The following is a 12,949-nucleotide window of genomic DNA, read 5'->3' on the forward strand; positions in this document are numbered from 1 at the left end:
TTATCTGGCTGGTTCTGCAGCGCTGGAACATTGGCCTGAAGATGTAGGGGAAGCTGTGGCTCTCCTGATATTTGTTGGACTTCAGTTCCCATCAGCCCCAGCCAGCATGACCAATGGTGAGGGATGATGGGAGCTGGAGTCCAAGAACATCTTGGAGGGTCACAGGTTCCCCATCTCTGGCATAGGGTGATGTAGACAGCAAACACCCTTCTCTGCTCCTTCTGAAAGCATTGTCTCAGTAATGAGAACCAGAATTTTACACAGCACTCTATAGAGCAGCCTTTCCCAACCAGTGTGCCTCCAGATATTGTTGAACCACAACTCCCATCAGCCTCAGCCAGCATTGCCAATGGTCAGGAAAGATGGGAGTTGTGGTCCAATAACATCTGGAGGCACACTGGTTGGGAAAGGCTGCTATAGAGTAACAGAAGAAGTAAAAAAAAGATAAGTTCATGCTGGGATATGCTTATAATCTAAAAGTCATAACTGAAGAAGACAATAAAGGGATGAGAGGAAAAGAAGAGAAAAGCAAGGCTAAAAGGAATGAATGTGACCAAATGCATACGTAGTTAAATGTACTTATACTTTATTTCAGTTGAGTAGATAAGTGGTGAGGTCTAACCAGCTAAGTCAAAGGCATCACAGAAAAAGTGGGTTTTGAGTAAGAAATGGAAGGAAGCTACATAGGCTACTTGGGAGAGAGTTCCCTTTTTAAAGGTGACTTTATTCATTTTCATACATATCATGACATCATAATGTCATACACAGCCAATGTCAAAATTACATTGGATCTAAGAGGGAGTGCCAAGCATCAGGCTTAGCCAATGAGAATGGGCCAGGGAGTCCTTTGAGAAGGCAGGAAACTCTTGAGCAGCTGAAAAGTGGAGGGCTGGAAGAGCAAAGATGGAGATGAGGTGGCAAAATAAGAGGCGGTGGTCTTAGAACAGTATGATAAATTATAAAGCCGGGAAAGGAGAAAGACTAATTTGCTTCTATGCCAGATGACTCCAAGCTGTCCAGTGTAAATCATCTTAAAACGGGGAAGGGAACTCAGGGCACTCAAGGAATCATAAGCCTGCCAGCCCCTGTCCCAGGGAGCATAATTAAGGAAAGGATTATACAATATGTGGACAAATATGCCATACTGAAAAACAGTCTGCTTGGTAAATGCAGATGAAATAGCTGCTTTGTGGACCTTCCAAAAATTCATGAAAACATCAGCCAACAATTAGACAGGGCAGGGTAGACCTAGCATGATTGCATTTTCAAGACAGCTTTTCAAAGTGTTCACTATTTCTCTTAGCTAGCGACACTTTCTTTTAAAAAGGGAAGCAGCTGTCTGAACCAGAGGATCTTGGATACTACTCCATCTCTCTAGATAATGCCACAGTACAGCACAGTTAACAGCGCACATGCATGCATGCCTATTAAGAAGTAAGAACTACTGAGGTCAACAGGGCTTACTCCCAGGTAATGTCAGGGACCAGGAGCCGGATTCCTTTTCATCAGGTGGTGGAGAGGAGGACTCCAGACCTGAAGGGGAAGGGCACACAGGGCCAGCCTTGGACATTCTGCCACCAGATAAAGCTGTGTGGCCAATTCCACCCCCCCCCCACCTGAGGATGTGGTACCGCCAGACTCTGAGGACTCTACTGTAGAAGACCCTGAAATATCTGAGACTCCCCCCATCACACTAGGAGGTTACTAGAGAAGGCCGGGTCCCTTTAAGTAGAACAGCCTCTTGCAGCACAGATGATGCTAACAATTAGACTCCACATGCGGCTGCTGCTGTCAAAGGGCTCAGCTTAGACTCGCTTCTTGCTGGAGCATCTTCAGAGTTCTGTATTTCCCAGAGCCTATCCTGCATCTGGCCCGAACCTTCCCTTGCCTTCCTGCCTTATGTGTCCAGTCTGAACTTCACTGTCCTACACCCTGGTTGTGTCTTGTTCCACCACAGAGCAGGACAGGTAAGTATGGATAGGTCTGCAGTCTCACTGTATTCAAGCCCATTGCATGATTGGAAAGGTCCTAAGCATTCAAGCCTTGTGGCAGGGAAACAGGAGGGCAGCAGCATTTAAGAAACAAGCACACACATCTCCGGTGCACTCCAGATATTCTCAGTGCTTCATACACATCATTTCAGTGACAACATTCCTGTAAGGTAGGTGCACATCATGATCCCATATTGTGGATGGGAGTATTGAGGCTGAGTTAAAATAGTGGCTTGCCTAAGGCCAACCCGATATGTTTGGGGCTGAGGTGAGATCTGAATGCTACACTCCCTTTCAGGCTCCTGTACTCGTTCATGCTCTCTGCTGCTGCTTCAGATGTGAGGGAGGCTAACACCAGCTAATCTGCTAGAAGGGTTGAATAAGGATGAGCTAAATTTGGAGGTTACAGAATGGTAGTCCGTAGACCACCAGGGCTTCATGAGCTTCACCCAGGTAGTCGCCAGCAAGTCTGTGGATTTGTGGTTGAATGAAGGAGATGGCAGGTCCATTGTATTAAATATTCATACTGATTTTCCATTGTACTTCTTACTGCTGCTTTCATTTCTTATACTGTATTTCGTTGTGTTCCAATTCTATGGTATTCAAACTGTAATACAATAAAATGCAACACATAAGAAATAAAAGAAGCAAGAAAAACACAAATGTCATCCAGCACCTGGCACAGCACTTTACAATGGCTACAACAGGCAGGAAAACCTTGAAATGGTCCCCCAAGACCCCCCCCCCAGTGATTCTCAAGTGGCGGGAAAACGTTTTGGGTACACTGAACTAGAACACAATGATCCTCGGGCTGCCCTAATATAGATGTGGTTACTGAATCGTGCAGGAAAACTCCTTGAGGTAGGAAGGGAAGCCTATGGATGCCCAGCCAGAAGAGCGTTGTCCAAAGGCCCTCCCTCGCTTCTACGGTGGAGGCAGACTGGAAGATGCCGCTTGGCTTCCATCGCCGCCGCCTACACTTCAGTCAAGCACTCCGGCCAGGCCCTCGGCCTCCCTCCCCCCTCAGAAGCTACGTCCAGTTCCTCTCCGTCCCATTACCATTCAGGACACATTTCCCCCCACCCCCACCCGCTTCCTCTCCCCCCAGCGCCTGCGGCGTGTTGGGTGGAGTCAGGTGTCCTTTGATGTCAGTCTCCGCTGCAGGGAGACAGAAAGCGCCAGACCCGCGCAAGCTTACAAAGGGCGTAAGGATCCGGAGCTCCGTGTGCCGAGCCCTCTCCTTCCTTGCCGGCAGCAGCCTGCGAGTTACCCTCTGCGGCGAGAGGTAGACGCCCGCCCGCAACCTACACAAACGCCAGCGCCAGGCTCCACAACGGCGATCCGTCGCGGCGCTTGACTGCACGCAGCCTTCGGCCAGATGAGCAGACGGAAAGACCGTCTCGGGCTCTGCAAGCGTCCGGACAAGTCGCCCGTCCTTTTTGTGGGGTTCGAAGACCGGTCAGTTAATTTCCACCCCGGGCACCGGTTCTCAAGGAGGTGAAGGCATCGGTCTCCCCCTTGGAACTTCTCCCAAGTTACTTCGCTCAAGACATCGACCTGGCTCTGCCAGAGCAACGAGTGACCCGACGCTGAGCTCGCTTCGCTGGCCTCCGAGTCCTGAGGCTGATCCCGTCCGGAGTGCGACGGTGGCGGCTGAAAAGACCGCCGGAACCCACCGATAGGCGGATTGATTTGGGCTGCCCTCCTGGGGGAACACGGTGAAGGGAAGAAATGGCCGTAGAGAACTGCTCCGGAGCGTCTTTCCCAAGGAATTCCTCTGACTTCCCCGCCAGGAACGGATCAAGTAAGTCAGGGATAGAGTAGGTTTCAAGCTAAGTAACTGGAAAACTTTTCTTGAGAAAGAAAGAATATAACGGCTTTGCCCCCTTCCTACTTACCTGTTGACCTGCGCCGTTGCAGGCAGACTTAGCAAAAACTAAATCTGGTCATCTTGCAAATTCAAATTCTATCCAAATTCGGCATCTCGCTCTTACCAATTTAGCGGCTTCTAAATATGGGTGGGGGTTTTTTAAAAGCAAAAAAATGGCAGCGACTCAGTATGAAAGGATGATTCATGGGGCTGTAGAACCTGACTTTTAGGAATAACTTCTGGAGTGTCTGAGCCACCCGCTCCTGCTCCTCTTCACCTCTACTTTAGAAGTGCAACAGGTTGTAGAAATGGTTTCACTTCAGCACCAGAAAGGACGGACAGCTCCCGCTGTGTGCTTTTTGGGCTTTTCTGCCGGAGGGCGCTGTGTTTGCCCTACAGTAGTGGTGTTGGTGGAGCATGGAAGTGCCCCCTGTTTTTACAGCTTCTAGGGGTTTGTGTCTCCATTTAACACATGTAGAGCAATAACAAGTCCTTGTAGACTCGGAGGGAACAGTCGTAATGAAAGGCATCCGTGTCCTCAGTTACTCCCTTATTCAAAACAACTCTCAAACCTTTCAGCTATAGTCGTCAGCCTCCTATTTTTCATTTTAAAAAATTAGCAGTGCTTTCAGTCTATTAAAGGTTTTTAATCCATTTGCCAGCTTGCTAACAGTCTTCAGATACTGCAAGCAAGGCTTTTGAAAGTTATTTATTTTGACTATATAACACAGAGCATCTATTTATTCTTCACAAAATAATCTCAGACATATTGCCTGATCCAGATATGTGCATAAATAATCTGCAACAAAGAAATATATAAATTCCAAAAAAACTTTCACTGCGTGGAGGAGGTCACATTAAAAGCCATTTCTAACATTAGTTTTAAATGGGTGGTTTAGGAATTAAATGATGACTCACACATATTAATCTCAATATTGCTTTAAGATGTTTTAAAAACCCACCAAATTCTTCAGTTGTGCTGCTGCTAATGATGGTGATGACACACACCCAGGGCACAAGGGGCATGCTTCATCTGTAGTTGAAAAAAAGTTGAATATTGAGTCTCATTCTTGAATGGGAAAGCTGAGAGCATAAGACTACAATTTGACATATATTTACTAGGAAATAACATCATACTCACCAGAAAGCAAGTCCCACTGAAATCAGGCATATTTACTTCCAAGTTTGTTTAGGACTGGACTGCAACTTCTACTTCAATTTGGTGGTGTTTACTTCTGAGTAAACATCCTTAGAATCACACTGCAGATTATGTAAGATACTTGTTAAGAATTCCATAGTGTATTAAGTGTGGGGGGTTTGTAGTGAATAGAGTGTCTGCCTTAGACCAGTGAGACCCAGATTCATGTCCCTGCTCAGCCATAAAGTTCTTAGGTGAGTCTTTATCCACCAGCCTAACTTATCTTTAAGAATTGGACAGGGCAGCCCTCCTCAGGCAACAGATGCTTGGAGGGTGGAGAACAAGGTGTTGGACAGAGCTGTGTATACTACATGGTCTGCCTAAGCTAGCCTACTGGTCGTTGGGTGCCAAAAAGAATAGTGTCTTGTTGCCATAGTTGAAGTAAAATTCAACAGCCAATCTGATTTACTTTTGTGCATGGAATTGTGGGGCTGATAGTGGGGGAATCTTGTCCTTCACCTCAGGTAGGAAAAATGCCTTGGGCCAGTCATGGAGTTGGAGGAGAGACCATGTATGCCATGTTGAATTCCTTGGAAGAAGATTAGAATAAAAAAGAGCTGTCATTTTTAAAAAAGACATTTTAATTGATCAATTGTATGAGCTTTAGTTTATAAATCAATTAAATGTCTATACATTGCCATCTGAGTATGACACATTTTCAATGTGTTCATACTTTCACATTTTAAGGGTATGCTTAATGCCTCTTAGGGACACACCTAAAAAAAATAATGTGTGAAATAGCCTTTAGAATACATATTAGGAGAAAGATTCCTAAGGTTACATCCAGAATGAATGTGTGGGCAATTTTTCACTTTGTCACTATAAGCTCAGAGTGTGGAGTGAAGGTACCTGAATAAAGAAAAACTGAGTAGTGTTGCGATTGTGCAATGATGATTGTTCATTTTGGCTGGGCTGTCTGCAGAAATCCTGCTAGGCCATTTGGACTGTTCCTCATTGGGTGTACAGATGTGAGGCCCACCTGAATTAGGATGTTTGGCAAATAACACCCTCAAACTTGAAGTATCCTTTATCACAGGCTAGGAAACCTGTGTAGTCCTCCAAATGTTCCTGGAGTACAACTTCCATCACCCCTGTTGGCTGGGGCTGATGGGAGCTGGACTCCAACAAGATCTGGAGGGCCACAGGTTTCTGAACCTCTGCTCTTTCTTCTTCAGAGTCCTATTTTCAAGAGATAGGTTTTTCTCTCTTACATACCCATCCTCAAATCCTTTGCAAGCAAAGATTGGAACTGTCAGATTTAGGGAGATTAGTCAGAGGTTTTACACATTTAGTAGCTCCTTCTTAAAGGAAGAGGTTGGGTGTGGGAAAAGAACAGTCTAGTCTCTCTCTCTCTCTCTCTCTCTCCCCATTCCTCATCATGAGAAGCCCTCCCCCACATTTCTTTTTTACTCTATGTATTTTATTATATGCTTAAACTGAATTTGCAAGGTAAATGTAACCTCCCCAAAACATAATCTCTATCAAAACAGATTTATATCTAAACAAATGAAATTGCACTACTCATTTCAATACCTGATAAACAGCGGACACCTTAAGAACATAAGAACATAAGAAGAGCCTGCTGGATCAGGCCAGTGGCCCATCTAGTCCAGCATCCTGTTCTCACAGTGGCCAACCAGGTGCCTGGGGGAAGCCCGCAAGCAGGACCCGAGTGCAAGAACACTCTCCCCTCCTGAGGCTTCCGGCAACTGGTTTTCAGAAGCATGCTGCCTCTGACTAGGGTGGCAGAGCACAGCCATCACGGCTAGTAGCCATTGATAGCCCTGTCCTCCATGAATTTGTCTAATCTTCTTTTAAAGCCATCCAAGCTGGCGGCCATTACTGCATCTTGTGGGAGCAAATTCCATAGTTTAACTATGCGCTGAGTAAAGAAGTACTTCCTTTTGTCTGTCCTGAATCTTCCAGCATTCAGCTTCTTTGAATGTCCACGAGTTCTAGTATTATGAGAGAGGGAGAAGAACTTTTCTCTATCCACTTTCTCAATGCCATGCATAATTTTATACACTTCTATCATGTCTCCTCTGACCCGCCTTTTCTCTAAACTAAAAAGCCCCAAATGCTGCAACCTTTCCTCGTAAGGGAGTCGCTCCATCCCCTTGATCATTCTGGTTGCCCTCTTCTGAACCTTTTCCACCTTATCAATGATGCTGATGTCTAAAGTTCAGTTCTCCTTTGTATGATGTCCATAATTTCTTAAGCTACCTGTCTGCTGTTTCCTCTGCTGCCGCTTGACTCTGTGCCCAGCTCCACCAGCATTTGGGCTAAATATTCTGCCTGCACCCCAGATGGCACTGTGGGAGGATGAGGAAGAGCTGCAATGACTATGTCCCTTGGCTTATGTCATTTGATGAGAGTCATGGGTGCAAAAACCAAGACACCCTGTCTTTTGCATCAAGCTGTCACAGACGAGCTGTGCGTAAGTTCTCTGAAAGGGCTTCTGTGCCTTCAAGAGCTGCTTTGCATGCAGACAGTTAGTGGGCTTAAACATAAGAGCCCTGTTGGATCAGACCAAAGGCCAGCATCCTGTTACCCTAACCAGATGCCTCTGGGAAGCCCACAAGAGGACATGAGGGCAATAGCCCACTCCTGCTGTTTTGCAGTAATTCTGATGCATTTTATTCAGATTTTTCTGTTCTGTACTGCACTGACTCATGCAGAAGAGGGATTTTCAATTGCTTTTTTCTCATGAGAAGCTGCACATGTCCAAATTCCCTCTTCCACATATGTAGGAACATAGGAATATGAGAAGCTGCTTCATACGAGGACACACTGTTTGTCCATCCTACCCAGTATTGTCTACTGTCATTGGCAGTGGCTCTTCAGGGGCAGAGGGAGGACTTATAAAGATATAGCAGCCCTGTTTTTCACATATGATTGTATATAATATCATCTTCGGTGATGATTTGGACTGAGGCGTCACCAATATACAGATGACCCTATCTCTTTGTACCGTCTGAATCAGGAGAGGTGGTTCAGATGCTGAATCAATGCTTGGAGGTAGTGATGGGCTGGATGTGGGCCAACAAACCGAGACTGAACCCAGCCAAGACGGAGATGTTATGAGTTCAGAGAGGTGGGGAGGCAGCCTGCTCTGGACAGGGCTGCACACTCCTGGAAGGAGCAGATGTGTAATTTGGGGATACTCCTTCACTGACTGTTGTCACTAGAGGCTCAGGAAGCACCTGTCGCTAGGAGTGCCTATTTCCAGTACCAGCTGGTTTGCTAGCTACAGTCCCTTTTGGACAGAAATGACATCGACACTGTGCTCAATGCTCTGGTAACCTCCGGATTAGACTATTACAATGTTCTGTGTACGTGGGCTACCTTTGAATCTGGTCTGGAAACTGCAAATGGAGCAGAATGGAGCAGCCGAGTTGATGGCTGGGAATACATGTGAGAATTCCTATAACACCCGTTCTAAAACAGCTGCCCTGGTTGCTTATTAGCTTCTGAGCCCAATTCAAGTTGCTCGTGTTAGTGTTTAAGGCCCCCAAATATCTGAGAGTGCTTCCTTCCCTATAGACCGACCTGGAGATTAAGATCAGCAGGGGAGGCCCTCTTGGTGGTTCTGCTGCTCCCACAGCAGTAGTGCATGACAGGGCCTTCTCAGTGATGGCCAGAGAGTGTGGAACACCCTCTCTGGCACCATTTCATTGCTCCAGGAGTGGGGAAACTTTTTCAGCTCAAGGGCCACATTACATTCTGAGCAACCTTCCAAGGGCCACATGCCAGCAGCGGGTGAGGCCAAAGGCAAAAGTGGGCAGAGCAATGAATGTAAATTTTATCTTTGTACAGTAGGCTAGTTTCTTTCATTCTTTAGAGCTCAGAGAATGTCACTGTATCATTTTGCAACTTGAATAGTTCAGCATTAACTCATCATATATATATAGTAAACTCAAAATAAATAGAAGGAAAAAGACAGAAAATGGTTAACATAAGAACATACGAAGAGCCTGCTAGATCAGGCCAGTGGCCCATCTAGTCCAGCATCCTGTTCTCACAGTGGCCAACCAGGTGCCTGGGGGAAGCCCGCAAGCAGGACCCGAGTGCAAGAACACTCTCCCCTCCTGAGGCTTCCGGCAACTGGTTTTCAGAAGCATGCTGCCTCTGACTAGGGTGGCAGAGCACAGCCATCACGGCTAGTAGCCATTGATAGCCCTGTCCTCCATGAATTTGTCTAATCTTCTTTTAAAGCCATCCAAGCTGGCGGCCATTACTGCATCTTGTGGGAGCAAATTCCATAGTTTAACTATGCGCTGAGTAAAGAAGTACTTCCTTTTGTCTGTCCTGAATCTTCCAACATTCAGCTTCTTTGAATGTCCACGAGTTCTAGTATTATGAGAGAGGGAGAAGAACTTTTCTCTATCCACTTTCTCAAGGCCATGCATAATTTTATACACTTCTATCATGTCTCCTCTGACCCGCCTTTTCTCTAAACTAAAAAGCCCCAAATGCTGCAACCTTTCCTCGTAAGGGAGTCGCTCCATCCCCTTGATCATTCTGGTTGCCCTCTTCTGAACCTTTTCCAACTCTATAATATCCTTTTTGAGATGAGGCGACCAGAACTGTACACAGTATTCCAAATGTGGCCGCACCATAGATTTATACAACGGCATTATGATATCGGCTGTTTTATTTTCAATACCTTTCCTAATTATCGCTAGCATGGAATTTGCCTTTTTCACAGCTGCTGCACACTGGGTCGACATTTTCATCATGCTGTCCACTACAACCCCGAGGTCTCTCTTCTGGTTGGTCACCGCCAGTTCAGACCCCATGAGCGTATATGTGAAATTCAGATTTTTTGCTCCAATATACATAATTTTACACTTGTTTATATTGAATTGCATTTGCCATTTTTCCGCCCATTCACTCAGTTTGGAGAGGTCTTTTTGGAGCTCTTCGCAATCCCTTTTTGTTTTAACAACCCTGAACAATTTAGCGTCATCAGCAAACTTGGCCACTTCACTGCTCACTCCTAATTCTAGGTCATTAATGAACAAGTTGAAAAGTACAGGTCCCAATACCGATCCTTGAGGGACTCCACTTTCTACAGCCCTCCATTGGGAGAACTGTCCGTTTATTCCTACTCTCTGCTTTCTGCTTCTTAACCAATTCCTTATCCACAAGAGGACCTCTCCTCTGATTCCATGACTGCTAAGCTTCCTCAGAAGTCTTTGGTGAGGTACCTTGTCAAACGCTTTTTGAAAGTCTAAGTACACTATGTCCACTGGATCACCTCTATCTATATGCTTGTTGACACTCTCAGAGAATTCTAATAGGTTACTGAGACAGGACTTTCCCTTGCAGAAGCCATGCTGGCTCTGCTTCAGCAAGGCTTCTTCTTCTATGTGCTTAGTCAATCTAGCTTTAATAATACTTTCTACCAGTTTTCCAGGGACAGAAGTTAAGCTAACTGGCCTGTAATTTCCGGGATCCCCTCTGGATCCCTTTTTGAAGATTGGCGTTACATTTGCCACTTTCCAGTCCTCAGGCACGGAGGAGGACCCGAGGGACAAGTTACATATTTTAGTTAGCAGATCAGCAATTTCACATTTGAGTTCTTTGAGAACTCTCGGGTGGATGCCATCCGGGCCCGGTGATTTGTCAGTTTTTATATTGTCCATTAAGCCTAGAACTTCCTCTCTCGTTACCACTATTTGTCTCAGTTCCTCAGAATCCCTTCCTGCAAATGTTAGTTCAGGTTCAGGGATCTGCCCTATATCTTCCACTGTGAAGACAGATGCAAAGAATTCATTTAGCTTCTCTGCAATCTCCTTATCGTTCTTTAGTACACCTTTGACTCCCTTATCATCCAAGGGTCCAATCGCCTCCCTAGATGGTCTCCTGCTTTGAATGTATTTATATAATTTTTTGTTGTTGGTTTTTATGTTCTTAGCAATGTGCTCCTCAAATTCTTTTTTAGCATCCCTAATTGTCTTCTTGCATTTCTTTTGCCAGAGTTTGTGTTCTTTTTTATTTTCTTCATTCGGACAAGACTTCCATTTTCTGAAGGAAGACTTTTAGCCTCTAAGAGCTTCCTTGACTTTGCTCGTTAACCATGCTGGCATCTTCTTGGCCCTGGTGGTACCTTTTCTGATCTGCGGTATGCACTCCAGTTGAGCTTCTAATATAGTGTTTTTAAACAACTTCCAAGCATTTTCGAGTGATGTGACCCTCTGGACTTTGTTTTTCAGCTTTCTTTTTACCAATCCCCTCATTTTTGTGAAGTTTCCTCTTTTGAAGTCAAATGTGACCGTGTTGGATTTTCTTGGCAATTGGCCAGTTACATGTATGTTTAATTTAATAGCACTGTGGTCACTGCTCCCAATCGGTTCAACAACACTTACATCTCGCACCAGGTCCCGGTCCCCACTGAGGATTAAGTCCAGGGTTGCCGTCCCTCTGGTCGGTTCCATGACCAACTGGTCTAGGGAATAGTCATTTAGAATATCTAGAAACTTTGCTTCTTTGTCATGACTGGAACACATATGCGGCCAGTCTATGTCCGGGAAGTTGAAGTCACCCATTACTACCACATTTCCTAGTTTGGATGCTTCCTCAATTTCATATCTCATCTCAAGGTCTCCCTGAGCATTTTGATCAGGGGGACGATAGATTGTTCCCAGTATTAAGTCCCTCCTGGGGTATGGTATCACCACCCACAACGATTCTGTGGAGGAGTCTGCCTCTTTTGGGGTTTCGAGCTTGCTGGATTCAATGCCTTCTTTCACGTATAGAGCGACTCTGCCACCAATACGTCCTTCCCTGTCCTTCCGATATAGTTTATATCCAGGGATAACCGTATCCTACTGGTTTTCTCCATTCCACCAGGTCTCCGTTATGTTCACTATATCAATGCTCTCCTCTAAGACCAAGCACTCCAGTTCTCCCATCTTGGTTCGGAGGCTCCTAGCATTAGCGTACAGGCACTTGTAAGCAGTGTCTCTCTTCAAGTGTCTTTGGCATTTGTGGTTTGGCCTGTGGTAATTTTGCTCTTCTGAATTTATATGCTGTGCCCCTGCTCTCACAATGCCTACTTCTAGGCCTACCCCTTTTAAAATTTCATCATTTCTTTGGTTTTTATCCTAGGGGGGAGGTTTATTCCGAACCGGACCTTTCTCAGCTCCTGTCGGGTTTCCCCCCTCAGTCAGTTTAAAAGCTGCTCTGCTACCTTTTTAATTTTAAGTGCCAGCAGTCTGGTTCCATTCTGGTTCAAGTGGAGTCCGTCCCTTTTGTACAGGCCTGGCTTGTCCCAAAATGTTCCCCAGTGCCTAACAAATCCGAACCCTTCCACCTGACACCATCGTCTCATCCACGCATTGAGACTGCAAAGCTGGGCCTGTCTGGCTGGTCCTGCGCGTGGAACTGGTAGCATTTCAGAGAAAGCCACCTTGCAGGTCCTGGCTTTCAGCATCCTACCTAGCAACCTAAATTTTTCTTCCTGGACCTCACGGCTGCATTTCCCCATGTCGTTGGTGCCAACGTGCACCACGACCACTGACTCCTCCCCAGCACTGTCTACCAAATTATCTAAACGACGGGCGATATCCGCAACCTTCACACCAGGCAGGCAAAACACCTTGCGGTCTACACGCCCATCACACACCCCACTGTCTATGTTCCTAATGATCGAATCACCCACTACAAGGATCCCTCCACCCCCTGGAGATATATCCTCGGCACGAGAGGATAGCTGCTCATCCCCCAAGGAATGGGTCCCTTCTAAGGCATTGTTTCCCTCTTCCTCAGCTGGATGCTCTCCTTCCCCGAGACCATCGTTCTCCATGATAGCAGGAGAGCTATCATCGTTGGAGTGGGACACAGCTATAACGTCCCTGAAGGCCTCCTCCACACACCTCTCTGCCT

At 46.0% G+C, this 12,949-nt stretch overlaps 1 long non-coding RNA gene across 1 annotated transcript in view; it reads right to left on the reverse strand.

The window, feature by feature from the left end:
• Positions 1–544: 544 nt before the first annotated feature.
• The window catches only part of LOC133382148 (uncharacterized), a 53,787-nt gene continuing 41,382 nt past the window's right edge, over positions 545–12,949 (reverse strand). The window contains exons 2-3 of the long non-coding RNA XR_009761809.1: positions 4,824–4,894; positions 545–2,598 (exon numbers count right to left, since the gene is read on the reverse strand). This is a non-coding gene — a long non-coding RNA (uncharacterized LOC133382148). The remainder of the gene's footprint in view (positions 2,599–4,823; positions 4,895–12,949) is intronic.

Source organism: Rhineura floridana, chromosome 3, assembly GCF_030035675.1.
Source record: "Rhineura floridana isolate rRhiFlo1 chromosome 3, rRhiFlo1.hap2, whole genome shotgun sequence".
NCBI classification, from domain to species: domain Eukaryota; kingdom Metazoa; phylum Chordata; class Lepidosauria; order Squamata; family Rhineuridae; genus Rhineura; species Rhineura floridana.